We start from the raw sequence: 26593 nt of genomic DNA, 5'->3' as shown, positions 1-26593 counted from the left end.
AAATTCAATGTGCCAACATATAGTAAAACACCCAGTGCTCATCTCCTCATGTTGCTATATCTTTAAGATAGGCAACATAATCCCAGGAGCATTTGGGGAGTGATGAGATTAGATGTACGCATCAATTATGTATATGCAATGCAGGAGAAGTAGAATATGTAGAACAGTGGCCTGTGCCTTGTCCGTTCCCTAGATGTGACCGTGACCTCTGCTTTACAGTGTAGCCCAAGGTCTACCCCAAGCATCCAGGCCCATGTGGATGGAGCCTTCCAGGGAGATCCATTACCACACAGTGTAGCCTGTGTGATGAAGAGATTACCTTCAGTGTCTGTCTCCTTTTACACTAGCAGAGCCTCCTTCTGTAGGCAAGACCCTTAAATCTAGGTCTTTCTTTAGGTTTAAAGTAAATAAAGAAGGCCTTCTCTTTTGGCTAAAGGATAATAACTGCTCAGCGTACATACTTCCCTGTGGCTGCCACTTTCTGAATGAATCACTTACTGGAGTCACTGGTGGCTCTCAACAGTCATGAAGCTGGCTTCTCTCCCCATACGATCCTGTGCCATTAATGTTTTGAGAGGAATAATAGGGTAGGACCATCCATACGCTTCTGGAAAAGAATAAAGCCCAGATAAGCATGACATGAAATGGCTTGAATACTTAGATAAACCCAGAGCCAGTTTTCTCAGCGGTGTTTTACAGAGAAGGCTTGATTGTACAGCAATGAGCTTTTATTTATTCTCTTTCAATAAGCATTTTTGCATTATTATTCATTCAGCAATTCAGCTCGGTATTCAGAAGTGACAGCTTGCCAATTTTTTTTTTTCACAAGCATTTTGGACTTTAACATCTTAATCTGAAATCACTCCAGTAATTAGTAGGGGTTGAGGGTAGGAGGATGTGGGAAAGAAAGGTAGAAGGATTTTCAAGATGCTTCTACCAAGAGGAATGTGCTACATATGTGGCTCTGACAGCTGAAGATGCAATGTTTGAATCCAGGCCAGCGAACAACAGACTGAGGACTGTTTAGGTGTCGAAGTATGGCCCCCTGTGAGATGTTGTCACGTTTTGGAGAATGATCACACCTGTGCAAGCCAAGCTAGCCCTGGTCTTTGGTACATTGTCTTTGAAGGCAGCAGGAAGTCACTGAAGCTTTCGAAAGGCCATACGTAATACATTTCATTAGGGATCTACTCTGCCCAGGATATTCTAATTATTTATCCTGCTTTAGTTCCTTCATAGCACTTATTACTAGTATTGTTACATTTCAGCTCAGTCATTTGCCTCCTTATCTGTTGACCCAATTAGAATGCAGGTCCCATGAGGACAGGAACCTTGTTGGCTTTTGTTCCCTGGTGCATCCCCAGCACCAAGAACCATGCCTGGCACATAGTAGTGGCCTAATAAATATGTCTTGGATAAATGAACGAGTGAGGGAATGCTACGTGCTGAGCCGCATTAAAGAATTGGTAAGACAGTTTCCCTGATCTTCAAAATGTACAATCCAGTGGAAAGCAAACTATGAATACTAAGAGAGCCTGCAAAGCAAGGTAGCACATCAGAAGCTCTTGGTTTATCTTTGAAGGATGTTCCCTACAAGTGATGCCTGTGTGCTCCCTGCGCAGAAGGAAAAAGAGTTGGTTGCTCTCTCCTTTAAACACTATCCAGTGACGATAAGCTCACATCACCCTTAGACCTGCTTTTCTGGCTTACACACTATGTCTTACTCTGCACCCGACCCCCTTTCTTTTGATCTCACCACTGAGGTCCAGAGGCTCCCCCACCTGCCAGTGGTACCAGTTGGTTTGCTGTCTTCCCCTTCCCATTAAATATGTATGTCAGAGGGTAGCTCAATACAAAGGCGTCCTTCAAAGAGCTGTTTCTCTTCTTGGGTTGCAAAAAATAAATCATATTGCCATTGATAGAAATTTTATGGGAAAATGTTTCTGTGGGCAAATGCCTGTGTGGCTTAGAGTTCATTGAAGCCATTCTTGTAGATGGTCCTTTGGCCTTCAATGAACTGTGTGCATTTAGATACCTGAGAAATAGCCCTAGTATGTTGTGGGTATTTCCCCCAAATTCATTTGACCATCCAAACTTTCTCTCCTAAAATATTTTGCTGTCCCTGGAACATAGTTTGGGATAACTAGTCTAGGAGGAGGACACATAGGGTGTTTTGGGGGTTTGAAGACCGATTGGTGGATCACCAGCAGTTGGTTGGGAATGAACATGATGAGTAACATCATAGAACCCAGGCCATAGGAATTCGGAAGAGGGGGAAGGAAACCAGGAAGGTTTCATGAGAGAAGTGAGATGGAGCTGGCCTTCAGGTGAAAATCCGGCTTTAGAGGAGAAGAAAAGGAAATTTGCAGTGTGGGGAAAAAGTGAAAGACAAGACTGTGCATGCCAATGAGGGTTCTTATTTCAAAATGTACTCAGATCCCTGAAAATTCTGTGGGACTTTGATTAATGGTTCCAATATCCAGTCCTATTTTCCCTATTAATTCATCGTGTTAGTATGCATCCTCTGAAGCAGATGCTAAAACAGGATTCAACGTACAGGATTTTTTTTTTTTTTATGATAGTCATACAGAGAGAGAGAGAGACAGAGACACAGGCAGAGGGAGAAGCAGGCTCCATGCACTGGGAGCCTGACGTGGGATTCGATCCCGGGTCTCCAAGATCGTGCCCTGGGCCAAAGGCAGGCGCCAAACTGCTGCACCACCCAGGGATCCCCGTACAGGATTTTTTAAAGGGAATGGCTATGAAAATGCAGAGCCTCCAGCTGATGCTGGGGAAACCATCAGACTCTTAGGAGTTTGACCCCATGTGAAAGAGGGGGAAACAAGGGTCACTTAGAAGTGTCCTTGGCTGTTGTGAAGTCTAAGGAAGTTTCAGTAGTAGTGTCAGAGAGTCCACGCATTAGAATCAGCCATCGGAAGAGTCCTAGGTCTTCCAGGATTGGCACTGCCCAAGTATTCCTGCTGTACTCCATTCTCAGCCAGGAGCAGCCCATGGAAAGCATGACCTAGATGCACATATAGCAACCTGTCCCAGAGCTCTGCAGCTGGTCCCTTGATCAGTGAAGATCCCTGTCGTTGGAATTCTGCGAGATACATTCCCAGGACAGCCGTACTCAAGAGATGGATCTTTATAAAATAAACCTACAGAGGAAGAACAAACTGTCTAGAAACACAAAGTTCTACACCTGAAATTAGGGATGAAGGCATGTATCTGATGCACATACCCGCAGACTTAGCCTGGCAAAAGAGCCTTGCTATTTGATAAATCTCAAGATAAGAATACTTGAGATTCTCCAGGGGGTAGGTTCAGTTATCTGGGATCTTAAGCTTATAAAGTTAGATGTTGAAAATGAGGGAGGCTATCCTTACAGAAAAGAATATGAACTACAAATACGAAAATGCCAGGGCTCCTCCTGGGGCCTTGGAAGCAAGAGGCCAACTCCAGCCTCCTTTACTTCATGATAAATCTACCCCTCCTCATCTGCAAAATACGGGTAAGAAACTTGGAGTGTATTGCATAAGTGTATTCAAAAATAATTCACTGCTGATTGATTCATGAAAATGTAAGATGCCTCACGAGTGCTTAATTATCTGAACTGTGTGTGCTTTCAACGGTAAAGAATCAGCTGACGAGAGGGGCGGGCAGTGAGCCACTGAGGTTAATGCACAGAGGATGACCCTGGTGTGCTTTCTCCAGCACAGCTGCCCGAGCTGATGACACAGATCCAGGAGGATGTGTTCTCACAACTCAGCACTGCCACTGTCCTTGGTGGGGATCACAGCATGGCCTCTGATTTTCTCTGATTTTTTTGTCTCTTTAGGGACACAAAATTTAGGGGATGCATGCAGCACACAAGTGATAGTTCTTTTAGCCAAGCACCAAAGTGGAGCATGAAAGGCGGCAGAATCCTGAGGGCTGCAACTCACGTGGGTTTGTAAAGACCCAGGGATGACATGGGTTTTCCTCAAATTTATTTTCTTAGAGGATTCCAGATGACTCCCATGATGATGCTTCTTATGAAAGCCAGCAAGGAAAAAAAAAAAAAAAAAAGGTGGAGAAGAAAGCTAGGACAGGGGAAGAACTAGGAAGGAGTAAGAGAGAATGGAGAGGAGAGGACTTGGCAGGTGGTAGCTCAGTAAAAGCAGAGGCCTGATTGCTTCTGGATCTTGTAGCATCACTTGAAAATTAGAACATGATCCAAAGTATTAGACTGATACAGATCTAGTCAGGACAAACTCTGTGAGTGTGCCTATGCTATACTATGATCATCCATAGGTCTCTATCTCCATGGCTTTCTAGTTGGGTTGTCATCTGAAGCTGCCGCTGCTGGCATAGTCATCCTTTGGATGAGACTAGAGCTCTCCCCCATTCGACATGGCATGAAGCACGCCTGCTTGCTGTGTGAACCCAAACCTCTCCCCGAGTTGTGCTCTATCACCACATTTCCCCCATCCTATTTAATTTCTTGTGCTTGCTAACACTTAACTTTATTTCTCACTTTTTAACTTGTTCTCTACCTAAACCCATTGCTTGAACCAAACAGATCCTTGTCTTAAGTACTTAATCATGATATATTATATTTCCTGCCTATTTCTGCATTCCCCAGATCCTATGGGCTCCAAGGGATTGCTTGAACAATCTATGCCAGTGGATGACATGTAGCAAGATCATGATAAATATTTCTCAGGAAATATGAATGCATGAAAAGGATTTAGTTATATGCATATATACTTCTTTTTACTTATGGTTACTACAACTTTTCCTTATTTTTTCTTTAAAATCTAGCCGTTTGTCTTTTCCAGAAAAAATGTACTTAAATACTCATTTTTGTTCACACACAATTCACACAGTCACTCACACATACACACTCATTTTATGTTGGAAGCTATAGGTGCTGCTTTATTTTTCATGTTTTCCTGCTGTGAAGTAACTTGTAGCAGATCAATGATTCGAGAAAGGTTGTATTTTTAAAAAATTCATCTGTTGCTAGGTGTCAAGACAGCAAAGAAGAAAATCAGGATTTGAGGGGCCAAGATCCCAAAAGAAAGAGAGCTCATTGGGCAGCCCCGGTGGTGCAGCGGTTTAGCGCCGCCTGCAGCCCAGGGCGTGATCCTGGAGACCTGGGATTGGATCCGCGTCGGGCTCCTTGCATGGAGCCTACTTCTCCCTCTGCCTGTGTCTCTGCCTCTCTCTCTCTCTCTGTGTCTATGAATAAATAAATACAGTCTTTAAAAAGAAAAAAAAGAGAGCTCACTGATGTGACCCCAACATTTTACACTGCACATTTCTCCTTGGGGCATATGCTAGTTTTTTGGCCTAGTTCAAGGAGCTGAGAAGCCAGGCAAAGGGTGACGTCTAAGAGGTAGAGAAGTTGCCAGTCTCCTTTGCCAGTCTCCTGAAACGAGAGAAGAAAAATTGAGTTTGGGAGACCCAGGACTTGGGGTCCAGAGCTCTGCAAGAAGGGATAGGCAGTGGAGTGAGCCCAATGTTGGGAGGCTTTATCCCTCTCGAGGCATTTGATGCCTTTATGAAAGTCTTAAAAGCCAAGTTAATACCATCGAAAAATCAGAGTGAAATGTTCAGCAGTCTCTGAATCCCAAGGAAACAAAAAAAATTAGAGTTCAAGATACTCCTTAAACACCCCATGACCTCGGCTGAGAACCCTATGGGACTCTATATGCCCTAAGAGCAGCGAAGAATCCGAAGGAAACTGAGGCTTATGTGGATTGAGGTGAACTGCTGGTAGCCGAGCTGCCTGTAGAGGATAGGGTAGATTCACTCTAGAAGAAAGCATCATGCAGAGCCCCTCCAATTTTTCATACAGAGTATATCTAGCAGGCAATCAAAATTTGCTAAGAATAAAATAAAAAAACAGGAGAGATGAAAACAAAAAAAAGAGAAAACAATTCATGGGTGAATCAGCTCCTAGAAGTAGCAAATATTGGCTTGACTGTGCTCAGGAAAAGAATAAGCTTGAGAATTTTACCAAGAACTAGAATCTATTTTAAAAAGGATCAAATGAAAATTCTATAACTGCTATTAAGATATCCGTGAGTGGATTTAACATTCATGATGAAGCTGAAGGTTAATTAACTAAAAGTGAAGTCAGCACAAAATATCAAAGCTAAGTCACAGGCAGGGAAGGAATGTAGACTATGGGAAAGAGCAGGAGGCAAAATGCAGGGAAACCTCTCCCATGCTTGGAACCGGAATCCCAGAAGGAGGGGAGAGAAAGGGAAAGAAGCAATAAAGAGAGAATGTCTGATCATTTTCCAGGACTTCTGAGAGCGATCAAGCCACAGACTGACCAAGTGCTATCAAGTAGATACCAACAGGCCAAATGCCACGAAAACCACCTCTAGACCTCCGAGAAGCACACTGAACAGCAAGGGGACCAGGAAATCCTAAAAGCTGTCAGGTCAAAAGACCCAGTTACCTTCACAGGAGCAAAAATTAGAAGGAAGATGTCCCCAAAGAAGCAAGAGAAGCCAAGAGACAAACGAGTGACATCTTTCAAGTTCAGAGAGAGAAATCCTGCCTCTCTGGAATCTCTAACCAGGGAAAGGAGCCTTCGAGAATGAAAGTAAAATAAAAGCCTTTCCAGTCAGACAAAAATGATGAGCCTTTCACCCCTGGTAGAAGTGTACTTACAGGAGAGAGGCAAGGGGAAAAAGGGGGAAGGGAGGTCTCTTCAAGAAGAGGAAAAATGAGCTCCAAAGGAATTACAGAAATGAAGGCCGACCAAAAGAAGGAGAGAAAAAAACTACAGAAAATCTTAATATAGGTGGTATGAGACCATAGTAGTGAGGGGGGGCTTTAAAACACATAGAATATGGAGACGATTGTTAAAAATGAGCAAGTGCTTCCATTTCATCTCCATGGCTACATCATCAACGTGTGGTCCAGGGGAGGGCATCGAGCTAGTGCCCTGGAGGAGCCATGGAATGTTACTTGAAATTCCCCCTTTGAGACACCTGGGTGGCTCAGTGGTTGAGCATCTCCCTTCGGCTCAGGGTGTGATCCCGGGGTCCTGGGATCGAGTCCTGCAACGGGCTCCCTGCAGGGAGCCTGCTTCTCCCTCTACCTGTGTCTCTGCCTCTCTCTCTGTGCCTCTCATGAATAAATAGAAATAAAATAAGGAAATCTACCCCCCCCCCCGTTTGATACACATGAGGGAGAAGAGGGGAGAACAGAGAAATAAACCTAGTGTCAGAGTTGTGCCCAGCACCCAGATTTGGCCCGCAGACTGGCACTTTTTCAGTGCTGACTTGGCAATTTGGCTTTGTATGTGGCCCACTTCCTTTTTTTTAAAAATAAATTTATTTTTTATTGGTGTTCAATTTGCCAACATATAGAATAACACCCAGTGCTCATCCCATCAAGTGCCCCCCTCAGTGCCTGTCACCCAGTCACCCCCACCCCTTGCCCTCCTCCCCTTCCACCACCCCTAGTTCGTTTCCCAGAGTTAGGAGTCTCTCATGTTCTGTCTCCCTCCCTGATATTTCCCACTCATTTTTTCTCCTTTCCCCTTTATTCCCTTTCACTATTTTTTATATTCCCCAAATGAATGAGACCATATAATGTTTGTCCTTCTCCGATTGACTTACTTCACTCAGCATAATACCCTCCAGTTCCATCCACGTCGAAGCAAATGGTGGGTATTTGTCGTTTCTAATGGCTGAGTAATATTCCATTGTATATATAGACCACATCTTCTTTATCCATTGATCTTTCGATGGACACCGAGGCTCCTTCCACAGTTTGGCTATTGTGGACATTGCTGCTAGAAACATCAGGGTGCAGGTGTCCCGGCGTTTCATTGCATCTGCATCTTTGGGGTAAATCCCCAGCAGTGCAATTGCTGGGTCATAGTGTAGCCCACTTCCAGACTGGTGACATTTTAGGCTACCTCCCATTCGAGTGTGCCTGAAAACAAAACCTTCCACCCCGTTGCAGGAGCCTTATGCCACCAGCCAATTCTCTGCATGCTCCCCCACTTGGGGCCCTAATCTAAGCCCTGCTGTAACCACCCTCCTACCCTCTTTCCTGAATACCCTTCTCGATGTGGCAAAGCCTTGAGAAACCTAAAGTCCCCTCAGAGGCCTGGGGTTTAGGTTGTGGTTGTTTATATTGGCCTGGACCCCTCTTTCCTCCAGCGTGGAGGCTTTGTTCTGGAAGAATGCAAGGTGGTTGAGGGAGAACAGTACAGCAGCCTGTTCTAGGGACGTGTCTGCTGAGCTGTCAAAGCTCATTTTCCAAGCCATTCTTCCAAAGGTCTTGGGATGGCAAACTGGTTCTGCCTTGTAGATAGATGATTTTGTTTTCAAAGGGAAAGCCCTAGAGGCTGCAGGGAATCTCTGAAGGGGAGGGAATAAAATGAGAGCTTAGCCTTCTCCCCTTCCTCCCTCCCCTCTTCTCCCAAAACCTGCAAGAGCCAGCACGGAATAGGCAACACGGGGTTGATTTACAGATTGTAGCGTGACTTTGTGATTTGGGGGGATGGTAGCAGCCCTTTTAATTTCTCAGACTCTTTATGATGGAGTTTTAGTTAATGTGCAAAATAATTGAGTAAGCTGCTGGGCAGAGAAAACAGAGCTAGGGTTTGGCAGTTAGATACCTTGATTGCAGTTTTTATTCTGCTTCATAAAGACAGGTCACAGAGCAATCTCTTAACCTCTCTGGGCCTCAGTTTCTCCATCTATAAGCAGGAAAGCTAGTATTCCCCACGCAACATGATTTGGGGAGGGGGGAATCAAATGAAATAACGTGTACTACTGTGCTTTTTATTTTTTTTAAGTCCTCTTTTTAAAAAAATGTTATTTATTTATTTATGACAGACACAGAGAGAGAGAGGCAGAGGGAGAAGCAGGCTCCATGCAGGGAGCCTGACGTGGGACTCAATCCCGGGTCTCCAGGATCACAACCCAGGCTGAAGGTGGCGCTAAACCGCTGGGCCACCAGGGCTGCCCACTACTGTGTTTTTTAAATGGATGAGGCTTGGGGCACCTGGGTCTCAGTCAGTTAAGTGTCTGCCTGTGGCTCAGGTCATGATCTCAGGGTTCTGGGATTGAGCCCCATGTCAGGGCTCCCTGCTCAGTGGGGAGTCTGCTTCTCCCTCTCCCTTTGCCCCTCCTGCCTGCTCATGTGCCTGCTCATGTGCTTGCTCACGCTCTTTCTTCTCTCTCTCTCTCAAATAAATCTTTTTAAAAAAAGTTTTTAAAAAATGGATGAGCTCTGAGAACAATCTCAATTTCTGTTATTTGTCTTAAGAACACTGTAGGTATTGCAAACTCTGACAACTGACAGGTAATGAATGCATGGAGAAAAATGCTCAGAATGTTTAGAACTGGATGGGTATTTAGCGACCTTCTAGCTGAACACATTTGTATTTTCTCCATGAGAAAATGGAGTGAAGACCAAAGACGTAATTATTTTTTCAAAATAATGAAATTAGAAAAAAAAGGCGGTGGGGTGGGGGGAGAACATCTTTCAAATCTGTTGCAAATTCTGCATAGTCTCCTGGTGCATGGGAGTCAAGATGACCAGATCCTAGCACTTATTCTGTGTTGTTTTTGATGTACACACAGTTCTGAGCTGAGCGGAGAGTTTAGTGGGTGATCAAGGAGAGATGTGAAAAGTCATGAGCATCTATTCAATGGATTTGTTTTTCCCCTGAATTCTAAGAATTACAAAAACAAGACTACCAAGAATTCCAGAAACATTGACAGACTTGTGTAAAGAATGTGGGCAACTTATCTGAAGAATGCTGTGTCAATAACATTGTCCTCTGGTGGAGGCCTTAACATACCTCCTCAGAACGAGAGTGTCCTAGACACACTTCAGGACCATTTCCAGGACTTGGGTGCTTCACTGGCAGCTGCTCAAAAGCCAGAGGAAAATATGCAATTTCAGCAGATCTTGCATCATCTCAAGAGCATTTGGAAGGAAGACATGAGGACACCTGACATGTGATGGCGCGCCTTTTGCAGAAACAACCCATCTCTGAACACCCGCCATTCAGGGTCTCTACCAAGAAGGCTGCATCTGATAAGGAAACTTCTCTCTTGAGTCCTAGGACAATTTCACAGTTTTAGGAGTCTATACAAACAAGATTGGTCTACTCCCCACTTGGCACAAGACATGTAGAAAAAGTTAACTTGAGCCGTTAAACAAATGAGTATTAAAATAACACTCCCTACCCTGGTCTCGTTCAGTGCTATGAGGCCTCAAAAGTCTTTGAAGATGAAGTGACCATTTGATCCTGAACTTGCTAGCACCACCACAGCATGAATCAAGGCTTTCCAGCAAGTGTCTTTTCCCCCCCTGTTCAAAGGTTAGAATCAAAAAGCTCCAGCTCTCAGCGGATCCCAGAATGCTGCTGAGTTAACCCAGCCACATGTTGGCACTGGGTCAATGCCATTGTTTGGACATGGGTGTCTCTGGATCGCATTAATCCATAATCGGTGTTTTCCTCCAAGGTGGCAAGCCCCAGAGCCTGCCCCAAATCTTAAGATGCATTGATTTCATGTCATCAGGGACTGAATAGGACACTTCTAGTTCCATTAAAAATAACTCACTGACTCAGAAATAAGAAACTGCCTGTCTCCAAGGGGCAGAGTCACCAGGCAGGAGGGCCCTCCCCAAAGTATGGCATGGTCGCTTTGTTCTGTACCAGTCAGCCACTGCCTTAAATGGTGTTGTCATCTCTGATTCATCCCTTTCTTTGCACACAGGGTGACTCAGGGGGGCCAAAAGGCTATGTAAAGCCCAGCTACATTTAATTGATAAAATACAGTCCATTACTGCCAAGCCAAAGCGGGTGAATGGATCGTGCAAAGATGCAGTGAAGTAGAACACTAAGCAACATGACAAGTGGCCATGGCTGCAGACAGCTGAGGAGGGACAGTGGACTGGCTCCGCTGGCCTTCAGCCATTGGAGCAAAAGCATCAGCTCTCAGGGACAAAAAGGCAGAGCCACAAGCACTGCACTGCCGTGACCCATAAATGCGAACCGTGAGCACTGAAGAACAGAAGCAGGCCCCATCCGTGTGCACTTTGAGAAGAGCCACGGTAAATTTAGTCCACTATTAAACAAATGCTAATAATTATTGTCTTGTGCAGGTTGAGCACTATGGTAGGACAATAGGTTACGTGCATAAAGGAAGTTATGCATAAAGGAGCAAGAGAGTTTCTGCACCCAGCAACCCAGATCCTAAATAGATGAGACAAGATGGCACAAAACTTGGCCCTTGTTTTGAAAGATTATATATTTATATATCTTAATATTTTGATATTTCTTTTAATAGACAGGTATATATTCAAAATATATTACATATATATATATACACACACATACATGTGCACGTTTATTTATTTCAAAACAGCCTGTCTGTCGCCCTCCCCATCTGCATACTGATAGAACCTACTCAAATGTGTTAAAAGCTTTTGGGTCACTTAAAAACTACTATGTAAAAACACCATTTTTAAAAAGTATGAGTACCACATGCAAATATAATTTGCATCATGTAGAAAGATACTCATAAAGAAAAGCTAGGGAATCGAAAATAGTTTTAAAATATTTCAAGTTAGACTACCAAGACTGTATTGACCGATTTCATTAGAATTTGAACTCCCTATTTATGAATTCAAGGACTTTATTTGCAGTAGCTGACCAAGAGCAGGTCTTTCTCCAACTCCAGGGAACATCAGCAGGCACACACACAGACAGGAATGGCCCATATGCTGGGAGGCTGGGGGCGCCATCTTGCTCAACCCACTTGCTGTCCTAGTTCCTGGGCTCCTCCTCCAAGGAGTGTAAATGCCTAACAAGGTTGTGTCTTATGTTACATAACATTTTACCAAGATAATTCTATTTGGCAGAAGGAATGACTTAGAGGTGGGAGGAGGTTGGAGGTAGGGAGAGCAGTCAGGAGGCTATTGTACCAGGTGCCTAACATAGCATGGGGAGAGGTGGAAGGAAATTGCTGGAGAGGTAGAAATGGTGGGGCTTCGGGTACTGACAGCATACTGAGACAGAGCTAATAATGTAGAAGAAAGAAGGTCTTCCTTTTACACACCAGGCTTCTAGATATAATGGTTGGTTTAATGTCTCGCATGTGCTGTAGTAACAAACGACTCCCAAATCTCAATGGCTTAACACAGAGGATGCTTCTTGACCCAAGACCAGAAGTCTCCATGGTTGTGAATGGATACAAATAGTTACAGAGGAGAAAGAGAACTAATTCTAGGCCAGAAGTGCTTCAGGCCTGCCAAGATAACAGATGTGGAGATGTATGTGTTTCACAGAAAAGACCAACTAATTTCAATCGCTAAAAACTACATGGTGAGCAAGATGATGTACAAGCAAGACAGTCCAAAAGAAGGTGCTTTGCATTCATTTCTCCAAGTACGTTTTGCAGACACTGGAGTCCAGAACCCCGATTTAATGGTCTCTGCAGGTCACCTCTAGTTTCCTTCTGCCATCTGGTAAACCTCTGTTGGTAGTGAAGTCACTGCTCCAGTGTGAACCCGGAATAGCAGTGGAAGAAAATAACAGAAATATGTAAATGTGTACACATAGTGTTTGGTTTTAAGAGATGAGGAAGGATTGCAGGGTGGCTGTAGTTCATGTCCTTAGAACAGGAAGTAGACTCGGGTTTGTTTTCCTTCCCGAGATCGACTTGTTGCTGCTATGTCCTGTTTTAAGACTACAGAATGTTAAAATTGAGGAAGAATTTCAAGTTTGCTTAGTCTAGCCTGTCCCATTTTGTAGTTAGGGGAACAATGACCCAAATGGCTTATGCGAACTCCCCAAACTAGAGGTGACAAAAACCAGGGCAGTGAAATAGCCCGTTCTCCTTGTCCTGGTGGACTGTGCGGGTCCTCTGCTGTCCCCTCTCTGTCGTTAAGGTCATCTGAAGGACCTGACCATGGATGGAATAAGGGATACATAAAGGAGTCCTGTCACAGGGCTCAAACAAAGTTAGAGTATTATTTGTGAATCTTAGTATCTACTGACAGGCAGGTGCTCCTGGGGGATTATCAGTGAGTCTAGAGACGGAAGAGGCTTGCTGACGTCAGATCATTTCTCAGTCCAGTGTGTTCTCAGAGAAAACAGCCACAGTGTCACAGGTTTCTTTGTCGTATTCATAAACGTGCCGTCAAAGCATTGAAGGAAAACGCGTGTGGTCTCTGAGCCACTTTATTAGCAAACATACTAAGGAAACAAGATGTCAAAGGACATTGATGTGGCCAGGACGTCCGCCGTCTTCCTATCCTATGCGGCTCCTTAAAATCTTACCCAGAGCAACGCGCTGTTCTTCCTACTGACCGATCAAACCCTGGATGCACACGTTAGAGAATGTGCTTTGAAATTTCTTTTTCTCCCCAAGTGATGGGGTGTGCAATGATCCGGGGTTAAAAGCAGTCCGTAGACATAATTATGACACGGAGCTAGTCACTTAACCTCTCTGACTCACTTCTTTTTTTTTCTTTTTCCAATTTACAAAATGAAGGGATTGAATTAGATGACCTCTAAGACCCTTCCAGCTCAGACATTTCAAATCTATAAACACAAAGCCACCTGCCTGGGATCAGGATTAAACTTCTAATTGTGCCTTATTATCAATCTGTTCTAATCAGCCCAGCGAGGAGGACAGAACAGAGCTTTTATTTGAGACGTAGGCAGCAGTAAAACCAGACTGTTTTCGTGATTCAAATTCCCTTCCCTAATAAAGGTGGTCATTTTGCTATGCAGCCACAAATACCCTTGCTCCTAACTGGCTGGCCTACGGATACTTCATTTTAAATCAAATGAAAAATAAGTGAGCCTGGTTCTGGATAGATCCACACACCAGAACTGAATCCACAGCTGTGTACAAACATCCTTGGCTGTTTGTGAGAGAGAATCCTGTTAGAGTCCTCTACATACCCCAGTTCCTAAGGCTCCAGGAAGGGATGTGACCGGAAATCATGTCTTAATCGGAAACCCCGACATCTCAGGAAGACAAAGGCTATCCATTGGGGTTTTTATTGGAGCCTTTCCCTTGGAGCTCTGACAACCAGTTGTGGTGGATAATGTTCACGGTTAATCAAGTCTGGTTGTTTTTATGCAGGAGACAGCCAGCTGATTCTGGAAAATATTTTTTTTTAAAAACTGAGGGTGTGAAAGTCTGAATAAAGAGACAACAGTTCTGTGTGAAAGAGCCATCTCTGAGCTAACAGAAAGCATCATCTGTGCAGAACAAAGCATGAGCTTAGTCTATTCATTCACCCGTCAGATTTCTGGAGTGCAGAAAATACTCTAGCATCAGGTGCAGAGATTGTAAATTAAAATAGATAGTTCATGTGCTTGAGGATTCGTTGCCTGGTAGGGAGACTGATGTGCCCTGGGTGTGTACATTCTACAGCGCAGGCACCAGGGGTGGAGGGAGCGGGGTGGGGGGCACAGTGATCCAGAGTGTCCCAGTTTGGGAGAGCCGGGATATCACTGAGCGGGAACATGTGTTTTATTTTCAAGAATGGGTGGTGGCAGGAGAGTGCATGGGTGATGGGCATCTTTAGTGGGCACCTCCAGATCTGTGCCCCCCTTCTCACCTCTGCCGTCTGCTGAGGTGACAGGACCCACTGACCAGGAAGACCTACACTGACAGCCATTGTGCCCACTGGCTTTCATTTGTGACCAGTCCATTTGTGGCTCCAGCACGAGTTTGGAAGAAGAGGAGAGGGGAGGTCAGAGTGTTTTATTCCCCTGGTCTCATTCCTGAGCAGGTGCTCCGGGCTAGGCGGTGCTCAGTCTAAAGTTAAACCAAAGGTCCCTGCTCCTCTTAGGTGGCCTCTGTGAGAGCCTCTCTTGTCACATCCCAGTAAGCACGGTCTGCTGAAGAGCCCAGCACACAGGTGGCACATTCCCACTGGTGCAAACCCTACATTACCTCCTTGGCCATTGGAGTTCACTTCCCTCCACTTCCCCTTCTGTGGTGTCCCCTTGCACATTGGTCCCTTTGCACACCAGTTCGAGTAGGCAGTCTCTCTTTCCAGCTGGGACCCTGACTGTACCACCTTTGGGGCTAGGTGGACCACCTGAGCAAAGACAAAGGGTGGAAAAGCGTAGAATCCTTGGAAGCGACAACAGAGTTCAGTGATGCCAGTAGAAGGGCCCTTTGCAGGGCGTGGTGGGGGCTGCGAGTCACCCAGGGTTGGTCAAGAAGGACAATAGCACGCAATGAGATTCAGTCTAAGTTTACAAAGAGCAGCCTGGTCATGGCATCGAGAATGACGTGGAAAGAAGAGAGACTTAAGAGACTGGTGGGGGTGTCTGTGACCTCTACCCCCAACCCGTACCTGCCCTCGCTGTGGCATCCACTGTCTCACGCCCACATCGCTGTACTTCCACATTTTGTTAGATGACTTCAGCCTGTGGGGTCCTGGAACATGACCCCTTTTTCTCTAGCTTTCCAGCTTGCTGTTGCTAGTTTGGGGTCACCTCACTATCCCATATTTGGCTCTTAACTTCTCGATCACCCCCAACAACCAGTGCACTCCAGTTAATTCCCTTTTTTTTGTAAGTATGTGAAACATTTGTTTTTCTGGTTACACCCAGGAGAATACAAGTGTCTTCATAGGCCAAGACTGTGAGGTGGCAAGTAGTGGCATATTCTAAGGGGGGAAAGCTTGCCAGCCAAGGGCTGCCATCTCCCTTCCAACCAGAAAGCTGTTGCCCCCTTTAATGAGGAGCAGAACAGTGTGGCTTTCCTATAGGCATTCTGGAGCAGGCTGCCTGGGCAGAAGCTGTGTTGATGATTCCATGCATGTTTCCTGATCTCTGTGTGCCTTGTTTCCTCATGTGTAAAATGAGATAATCATGCCACCCTTACGGGGTTGTTGCAAGCATGAGAGTGATCTAATACAGTACATATAAAATGCTAGAAAAAGCTCCCGGTAGGTACCAAGTCCATGTAGACACTAGCTAATGCTATCTGGGTTGGCATGTGAAAGGTTGATGTCTCCCTGGGTCTCCAAACACGAAGTCATGCCCATAATCAGGACGGTAGACGTTGGCCAAAGATGGCAGTTTGGGAAGGTAGAGAAAGCATGCTGTGATTGACAGGGATGCTGTAAGGAGAAATAATTTTCCAGGGGCAACCAGTGGTTGCCGTGGTTTCCAGCGGGCACAAACTCCAAGGTCATTCCTTGCAGATATTTCCTTGCTGATATGAGCAGAACCATTCGTGTCTGCTCCTCATCATTTCCTCTGCACCAGGGCAGATTGCTCCAAAACCGAGCCCTGCTTTACCACTGGGCAGCGGGAGACAGAAATGTGAATAAGTAGAAATAAAAAAAAAACACAGCGATCCCGCGGACTGGCCACTGACCATGAAGGCAAATACAGCTGATTCCCCAGTAGAGCTAGAAAAGGGAAGTGTCACTCTGAGAAATGAAATTTTAATAACCACATGGGGAAGAGAGCATTTTATTATAAGACTCAGGGCTGCATTGATAAAGATCACTGAGGACAACCCATATTATTTGAAATTTTACTTCTGCTTTTTACGTCCCTGGAAATTCAAGTCCTAGGGCACCAGAGAAATTACAGTGCACAAAGCTTTGGTAAAAGTGCCCCCCTACCTTCCCCAGTACCACTCATGACCCAACTGAACTGGCTGCCTGCCTCCAGGCCCTATGTGTGTTCCAGCCTCAAATCAATGTTCCATCCTTAGGAATTAAGCTCATCTGGCAGCCCACCTGCAATATCGATTACACATTTTCCTTTATAGAGTGGTTCCAGTTGTTTCTGGAAGCCTCTCCCACAAGGCAGGGGATTACTTTCAGATCCTGTTCTCTAGGCCTCCCCCACAGTGCTGGGCATTCCAGGGCAACCCCTTTAGCCGGGCACTGAGAGCAGATGTGTTTGTAAGGGGCAGGCCAGGGAATCATTGCACACATAATCTAAAAAGATGCAAGTTTCTTCACTGTACCAGGACTCTGCCTGAGTCAAATACACAATCTTTCCCCTTTCCCCCAACACACATACTTCTCTACCAATTATTAAAAAACAGGAAGTACCACATTGACCAGATGCTCAAATGCTCTTGAAAAGCCATTAGAAACGACAAATACCCACCATTTGCTTCGATGTGGATGGAACTGGAGGGTATTATGCTGAGTAAATAAGTCAGTTGGAGAAGGACAAACATTATATGATCTCATTCATTTGGGGAATATAAAAAATAGTGAAAGGGAATAAAGGGGAAAGGAGAAAAATGAGTGGGAAATATCAGAAAGGGAGACAGAACATGGAAGACTCCAAACTCTAGGAAACAAACTAGGGGTGGTGGAAGGGGAGGAGAGTGGGGGTGGGGGTGACTGGGTGGCGGGCATTGAGGTGGGCACTTGATGGGATGAGCACTGGGTGTTATTCTGTACGTTGGCAAATTGAACACCAATAAAAAAATTTATTAAAAAAATAAATCTAATAGGAAATATATATGTGTACTGGTGGGGAGAAATTGGCTTGCTGTGTAGGTGTATGTTTTAAAATGAATAAATATTATATCTTACTGAGCTCCAAAAAAATAAAAATAAAATAAAAATCAGGAAGTATCACATTGACCAGACACTCAAATGCTCTTGATAATGCATTTAAATGGCAACCTAGAAAAGTCAAACCAATGTTATTTCCTACTTAGGCAGCATAGAACACTTCCTTCTCTAGGGAAGCTGGGACTTAGCCATCTATTTACAAAGCTAAATTAGAGACGTGAGTGGGGAAAAAAGTTGATTAGGATTTGTGATTTTTTTTTTTTTTTTTTTTTTTTTAACAGCCACGTTTATCAAGAGCTATGGTCTTTTCCCACTTCTTGAATCTGGGCTGTTCTAGAGGGTTGCTTTGGCTAACAGAATGCAGGGAAAAGGGAGTTGTAAGACTTTGGTCTTGGCCTTCAGAGGCCAGTAGCTTCTATTCTTGCTCAGGGATGTTACCTTTATGTGAACCAGTCCTAGCTGGTCTGCTGGAGAGACCACATGGAAGAGAACTGAAACACCCTAACCCATAACCTGCCAATCACTTAGCATGTGAGTCAGGCCATCTTTAACCACCTGGCCCTGTCAACCACCAGGTCACTGCCACTGCACAAGTGACCTCAAGCCAAAGCAGCAGAAGACCCACCCATGGCAGTCCAGTCCAAATGGCTGACCTGTAGAATCATGAACAAATAACATGACTGGTTCTTTTAAGCCAAAAAATGTTGGAGTGGTGGGTCACACGGTACATAACAGTCACGAGATTAATGCTCGATTCATTTGAGAAATAAAGAAAATTCCGTCCAGCTACAGAAACTATTCAGTGAATGGAGTATTCACGCTAAGTCTTATGGGCAATATTAAGGCACTAAGAAAGCCATGCAGAAAATATAAACAATCTGGATTATTCATGCCAAACAATCTGATTCCCCACATATGCTCACCCTGATTATCAACCTGTATTTTTTCTGAAGCAAGTATTTTTGTAAAAATTAACTACAAAACTGACAAATTTCTCCCTTGTGAGGGCAAGGGGAAGCAGTAGAGTCACAGGCTTGTTGATCATACATTCTTGGGTAATTCATTGTTGTTCTGATCAGAGGCTCATCAAATTCTCCCCTTCTCTGTAGTAAAGAATTTAACCCTGCCCAAAGAGAGGCCTAGCCTTTGCCTTCAGCTTATGGGAGGGATTCTCTCAGCCTTTGGATCAGCTGGAGAGTAACAATATGATTTTTGGGTTGGGGCTTTGAGCCACACCAACAGTGTGACATAGAGTAGGGACTCTGGGTCACACAGTGTCAGCTTGACCTCTTGAGGGGCTGAAAACTGAGATCAGCCCAGTGGGCAGTCAACCATGCCTGTGTGATGGAGCCTCTGATAAAGACTGGGTACCAAGCCTCCACTGAGCTTCCTTGGTTGTTAACACTTGGTGTACATTGTCACACGTCAATGCCAGGGCAAGAACAGTTTCCTTACTCCACAAGGGGAGAACTAAAAGCTCCTCTGTAACTCTCTTATGTGACTTAGACTATGGTTTTCTGCTTTGCTCTTGATCCTATATACTTACTGTATGTTCTGTACTAGGTTTTGGTGCCTTGAGGACTGAATTAGTAAAAATAATGATGAAAAGTGGTACCATGAGGAAAGGTTGAAACAAGAAGAGGCAGATTTTTGTCAAGAGAAGTTGGTATGGAGCAGGAGAAAAGAGAAATGCCTTGCCCATTTCTCTCTCTTCCCCATCCCCTGCCACTACAAGACTGGTATTGAATGTGTTGGCATCATCTTCATAGAGAAATGGAAATCTCTCTGGGGCCCCAGGGGGAATGAATGTGCTGATTGCCATAAGTATATTTGTCAAGTGGGAGTCAAGAAGCCCCAAATTCGAATTTTCGGACAAAGCCTTAGGAACTTAAAATCAATCTATTTCACATTAAACACCTTCTACCCACCACTTAGCTAAGTGCTATGGAGGATTTCAAAGAAATATATATAATACAGTCCCTGCTTAGCATTTAGCATTTCACTAATTTACATAGTTGGCTAAGCATGGTAAAAGACATGGAAGGAAGATAATGAGTGAACCTTATTTTCCAGGAGCTCATGGGTCTGTGGGAAAAGCAAAGTATATACTTGAGATATTTAAAATATGGTCCTACGCAGGAAATGGCATGGGCCAGAATGGCTTATACTGAGTCTAATTAGCCCTTCTTTGGAAGGGAAAGACAAAGATGTTCTTCACTGGGATCCATTTTTTTAAAGATTTTATTTATTTATTTATTCATGGGAGACACAGAAAGAGGCAGAGACATAGGCAGAGGGAGAAGGCAGGCTCCTTGCAGGAAGCCCAATGAAGGACTCAATCCCAGGACCCCAGAATCATACCCTGACTGAGCCGAAGGCACATGCTCAACCACTTAGCACTGAGGCCTCTCCACTGGGATCTATTGATGGGGAAAGATTGAGTTTGTACTCTTGGGGTCTTGGCTCATCAACTATTTTAATTCATGAGGACGTATGCCTATCCTAAAGCTACAAAGAGAAAATCAGGCAAACATATATAGGACAGCAATGCTGTAAGATGGGCTAAGACACTTCTGGAGAAGATAACTCACCTAAAAGCACATTAAAACTTGGGAAGAATTCAAAACGTTGAACATACATTTGCCATATGACCCAGAAATTCCATTCCTAGGTAGGGATTGAAAGAATGTTTCCGTGCAATAAGCGTTCACACAAGTGTTCACAGAAACATTATTTATCAAAGCCAAAAAGTAGAACCAATCCACATGTCCATCAGCAGATGAATGGATAAATAGTGTTATATCCATATAATGAAATATTATTCAATAAAAAGGAATTAGTTATGGATACATGCTGTAACATGGGTGAACCCTGAAAACCTTATGCTAAATTAAAGGAGACGTATTGTAGGATGTGACTTATTGTAGGATGCTATTTACATAAAATATACAGAATAGGCAAATCCATAGAGACAGGAAGCAGATGAGAAGTCCTCTGGGGGCTGGGGGAAGCAGAGAGAGGGGAATGGCTGTTTAGTCAGTGCAGATGGGGTTGCTTTGGGGTTGCTATCAGTATTCTGGTAATAGTGACAGTTGCACAACTTAGTAAATCAAAAATCACTGAATTGTTCACTTTAAAAGGACAAATTTATGTTATGTGAATTGTATTTTAATAAAGCTGCCGTAAAAATTTAAAAAGAAAAACCTGAGAGGGATAACTCTCCCAAAGTTGGTAAGAATGCTACCTCTAGGGATGCCTGGGTGGCTCAGCGGTTGAAAGTCTGCCTTTATTCAGGGCCTGACCCCGGGATCCAGGATCGAGTCCCACATTGGGCTCCCTGCATGGAGCTTGCTTCTCCCTCTGCCTGTATCTCTGCCTCTCATGAATAAATAAATAAAATCTTAAAAAAAAAAAAAAAGAATGCTACCTCTAAAGAGGGAAATTATAAAACCGACATCTTAAGACATAAATGAACCATAGGAGATTCATAGATAGATTCTACCCAGAGCTTTGGTTCTCCTTTAGTGTCATGGGTAATTAAAAAATGAAAAACAAAACCCCCTAAGGTGTATCTAAAATGAGAAAAAGAAAAAGTAGGGTGTTATGTGTCATTTCCCATTGGCAACTTACAGTCATGAGATCCTAACTGGTATATATTTTGTTAAAGATAGGTTAGTGTGATCTGATTAAAAAAAAAAAAACAAAAAACGTATTTCAAAATAATTTCAAATGTACAGGAAGGATGTACAAAAAATAGTAAGAACACACACACATATATATATATATATATATATATATATATATATATATATATATATAAACACAGATGTGTTTGCACTTTGTGTTATCATGTTGTCCCCACTTGCTTTATCACTTATGCTTGCACACTCTTCTTTCTTTTCTATCTCTCATATGTGTTTTTGTATATATTTGTGTGTGTGTGTGTGTGTGTATATATATATATTTGTAAATCTCATGGCCCTATACCTAATATAACAGCAGTCAGTGTATATTTTTTAAGAACAAAGATAACTATCTTACCCAGAATAAGGTGATCAACTCGAGTAAAGTTAACATTGATACAGCTGTTTCCTGAAGTTTATGTCTGTTATGTCTATATGGTAGAAAAATGCTGTATAATGGTCCACGTCTCTTCCCAACCCTCTGTTCAGTGACATCCTGTAGGTAGCTCAGAACTGTCCATGATGCAAAAAAAAAAACACTACAAATCAGGGCTTGCTTGTCAATTTGTTGATTTTCTAGACTTCAGTGATAGAGAAAATGTTAACAGAGATAAAAGTGTATCATACCTGTTGTTCTACATTGTAAGTAGTGCCCAAATAATGGAGGAAAGGCATATTCTTCTAGTATTTGAAAACTATCGGGTTGAGCAAAGAATCCAATCGGGTCATGGACAAACATGTTTGAACATGTCTTTGTTGTTTGACTTTGGTCTTAAATGTAAAAGGAAATAACATTCATATCAGAACTACCTGTGTTCATCAGTGACAAGCAGCTTTTTGCTATATTAGATGGTAAGCATATATTCATGGCCTGATTTGGTCATATTGTGTTTGAATTATAACCATAAGTTGACTACGGATAAAAAAGAGTTTGGTGAAACTCAACAAAAGCATTCTGTGAGAATCAATTGGCTCTGCGAGATTTGTGATAAGAAGTATTGCATAAAAATCAATTAAAAATGGAAAAACAAAACCCAAAGTGCAGCCATCTTCTGGAAGTTTATACCTTTTGACCACCTTTACCCATTTTACCTATTGCCCACCTCTGCCTCTGGCAACCACTGGTCTGTTCCTATATCTATGAGTTTGGTTTTTAAAAATACATATTCTATGTACATATACATGAGATCATATAACATTTCTGACTTATTTCACTTAACATAATGCCCTCATTGTCCATCCATGTTGTCACAATTGACAAGATTTCCTTCTTTTTTATGACAATAATAATCTGTGTGTGTGTGTATACACCACATTTTTAAAACTGTTCATCAGTGGACCTTGAGTTTTTCATGTGCTGACTATTTTAAATAATGCAGTGAACATGGGGATACAGATATCTTTTCAAATCATGATTTCATTTTCTTCAGATAAATCCCCAGAAGTGGAACTGCTAGATGATAGGGTAACTCTATTTTTTGAGGAAACTCCATACTGTTTCCTAGAGTAGCTATGCCACTTTACATCCCGACCAACAGTGCACAAGGGTCCCCTTTTCTCCACATCTGTGCTAACCCTTGTTATTTCTTATCTTTTTGATACTAGCCATTGTAACGGGTATGGAGAGATATTTCACTGTGGTTTGATTTGCACTTCCCTGATGATGAGTGATGTTTCACCTTTTCATATGACTGTTGGCCAGCTGGATGTCTTCTCTGGAAAAACATTTATTTAAATCTTCAGGCCATTTTTAATCAGAATTTTTTTTTCTTGTTGAGTCGTAGGAGTTCTTTATAGAATTTGGATATTAGCCACCTATCGCATGTGTGATTTGCAAATATTTTCTCCCATTCCATAAGTTGCCTTTTCATTTTGTTGATGGTTTTCTTTGCTCTGTTGAACTCTTTAGTTTGATGTGGTTCTACTTATTTGTTTTTGTTTTTGTTCCTTTAGCTTTTGATGTCAAAGCCAAAAAACCATCACCAAGACCAATGCCAAGGTGCTTATCCTTGTGCCCTCTTCTAGGAGTTTCATGGTTTCAGGCCTTGTGCTGAAATCTTTAATCCATTTTGAGTTGATTTTTTGTGTGTGTGCATGGTATAATATAGTGTCCCAGTTTCATTCTTTTGTGTTTGGCTGTCCAGTTTTCCTAGCACCATTTATTGAGAAGACTATCCTTTTCCCAGATATAATGTATAATCCATATGCCAATTTTGTTAACTGACACTGTGTGTTAGTGATATATTGCTGCATAACAAATGACTCCAAACCTAAGTCATTTAAAATAACCAACATTTATGATTTCATGTTCTCTGTTGGTTAGATGTGTCTAGATGTGGCTTAGCTGGGTCCTCTGGCTCAGTGTCTGTCACCAGGTCACAATCAAGAGGAAGCTAGGGATGTGGTATCATTCGAAGGCTAAACTCAGGTAGGATCCACTTTCATGTTTACTCACATGGTTGTCAGCAGGATTTAAAGCTAGCAGCCAGGGAGGCTTTCACCAAATTTTGCCACTCAGGCCTCTCCATAGAGCAATTCCCAACATTGCAGCTGCCTACCTTAGAATGAAAGAGAGAGCCAGCCCCCCAAATGGAAGCCTCAGTCTGTTTTTTGCTTTTGTTTTTAAAGATTTTATTTATTTATTCATGAGAGACACAGAGAGAGGCAGAGACATAGGCAGAGGGAGAAGCAGGCTCCCTACGGGGAACCTGATGCAGGACTCAATCTCAGGACCTTGGGATCATGACCTGAGCACAGGGCAGAAGCTTAACCACTGAGCCACCCAGATGCCCCTATTTTTCTTTTGTAATTTAATTTTCCAAGTGGCATTCTGTTACTTCTGCCATTTTCTGTTCATTAGAAGCAAGTCAGTAAGTCCAGCCCACAAACATAGGAGGTGATTGTGCAAGATGTGCATCCCAGGAGGTAAGGTTATAAGGGATAGTCCTGGAGGCTGCCTACCACACCAGTAACATTTCTAGAACAGGATCCAGTCTAGCATCGCATATTGCATTAGTTGACATAGCTCTGCAATATGTCTCCTTTTTTTTTTTTAATTTTTGAAAATATGGTTACCTTTTTAAATCTAAATGTTCCTTGTTTGGGGTTAGTGTGACGTTTCCTCATTATTTGATTCATGTTATGCATTATCAGCCAAATATTATGTAAGTAGTTGTTGTCTCCCCTTTGGAGTATTGTCTTAATTCAGACTTCAGTAACAGAATACTATACACTGGGTGGCTCAGAAACAATGTACATTCGTTCCTCACAGTTCTGGAGGCTTGGAAGTCTAAGATCAAGGTGCTGGCAGGGGAGATTTCTTCTGAGGCCTCTCTGGCCTGCAGGTGGCCACCTTTTTGCTGTCTTCATTTGGCGTTTTTACTGTATGCACATGCCCTTGGTGTCTCTTTCTCTTCTTGTAAGAATATCAGTCTTCTCATGTTAGGTCCCCACCCTTATGACCTCTTCTACTTACTTCCTTAAAGGCCTTATCTCTGTATACAGTCATACTGGGAATTAGGACTTCTATGAATCTGGAGAGGACACAGTTCAGTTCATAACAATATTCTATTATGAAAAGAGCCAGTCCTTCTTAGGCATTTATTTCTCTGCTTATTAATGTATGGATTCTTGAATCTCCCCTTTCTCTTTCAAAGGTTTATAATTTGTTACTATTCTTATTTTAGTGTTCAAATTGTCACAGACTTAGGCAGTGGAGCCACTCTGGGTTAGTGCCTCTTTAGGACATGGCCCCATTACATTTTGAGCACTTCGTTACATCCTACATAAAATGATCCAGCCCTCACTAATGAGAGGTGGTGGCTGCGCAACCTTGTGAATGTACTAAATGTCCCAAAAGGATATACTTTTGTCGCAAAAGTAACTTAAATGGTTACTTTAATGTGATGTAAATTTCACCTAAAAAAAAAAAATTCCAGCGTCATCTTGTACCTTTCCTGCTCAGCCCTGGAAACAGTCATTTCTCTGAGAAGCCCTGGTTCCTTTTAGTCAGAAAACTGCAGTGGAAGGTAAAGAGCAAAGTGGTGGTAGGTGTGCTATTGCTTCCTGGGGTATCTTTGTTTAAAGGGACTGAGCCAGGATATATGTACCCTACACATATCACATCAATATGCACATAAACATGCATACACGTGTATCTCAGAAATCCTGAGTCTCTCTCTATAGCTCAATCACAATCCATCCCTCCTACGTCTCTATCTTTGCCCTTGCTGTGTTTATAACTCTCTTCTCCACAGTGAGAACCCTGGCTCCCAACATCGACATCCTTGTTTGCTCAGTGCTATAAAACATCTAAAATAATTTCAGCATCACTTTGCCTGTTGCATTACAAAAACAAACCTAGTAAAAAGAGTTGAGCATTTGTTGACTGCTCTCTCCAACCCTCATCCTACCAAAGTGGGACAGACAGTAGTCTAATGGTTGTTCATGAACTACTTGGATTAGTTTGGGTTTTTTTCTTTTTTTCCTTTTCAGTGTTATTCACTTAAAATATAGTTTGATCTAATTTTTTTCCAGTTTACTTTGAATTTTACTGTTTTCTTCCTTTTCCATACTCAGTTTAATTTCATTTTTAAGTATATACTACATTAACACTCTTCCAAAGTCAAAATCTTAGAGTATGCATATCAGTGTTATTATTCCCTCTCATACCTCTTCTGCCTTGTTCCTCACCTCCCTCTTGTAGGTGACTCCTTTCATCGCATTTCTTCGTTTTGCTGAATTTTTCATTCATCCTATATATTTTTTGCCAGATATGCAGTATGTATAATTTTCTAATTTTTTTTCTAATTTTTTCCTTCACAAAAGCTAACACACATTGTGTGTGTGTGTGTGTGTGTGTGTGTGTGTATATATATATATATACACACATATATATGCTTATTTGCACTTTGCTTTACTTAATATATTTTGGAAAACATTGTCATTTCATGTAGGTCGGCTTTGTACCTTTGTTTGTTTGTTTGTTTTATACAGCTACATACTACTCCATTTTGTGAGTCTACCATAGTTTACCTGACCGTTCTCTTCTTTTTGGACATTTAGGTTGTTTGCAATGCTGCAGCGAGTAAACTTGTGCAAATGTTTGAATTTACAGAAAGCCCAACACTTTTAAGGCGAAAGCTTTATCAAACAGGGTCTGGGGGCCATTTGGAGAGGTCTGCACAGTGGTGCTGAGTATAAGCTGGCAGCTGCCTCTTCAGGTAACCAGTGATCAGCATTCCCCAAAGAGGTTCTGGTAGGACCTCACCCCAGGACCAGGATGCCTTCCAATCTTGGGATCTCCCAGCTGTCCAGAGTGTATTATTGTCAAGAAGGACCAGTTTCCT

The sequence above is a fragment of the Canis aureus genome, chromosome 1 (assembly GCF_053574225.1).
Source record: "Canis aureus isolate CA01 chromosome 1, VMU_Caureus_v.1.0, whole genome shotgun sequence".
Lineage (NCBI taxonomy): Eukaryota > Metazoa > Chordata > Mammalia > Carnivora > Canidae > Canis > Canis aureus.
The sequence above is the reverse complement of the archived record's forward strand: the minus strand, read 5'-3'. Positions refer to the sequence as shown.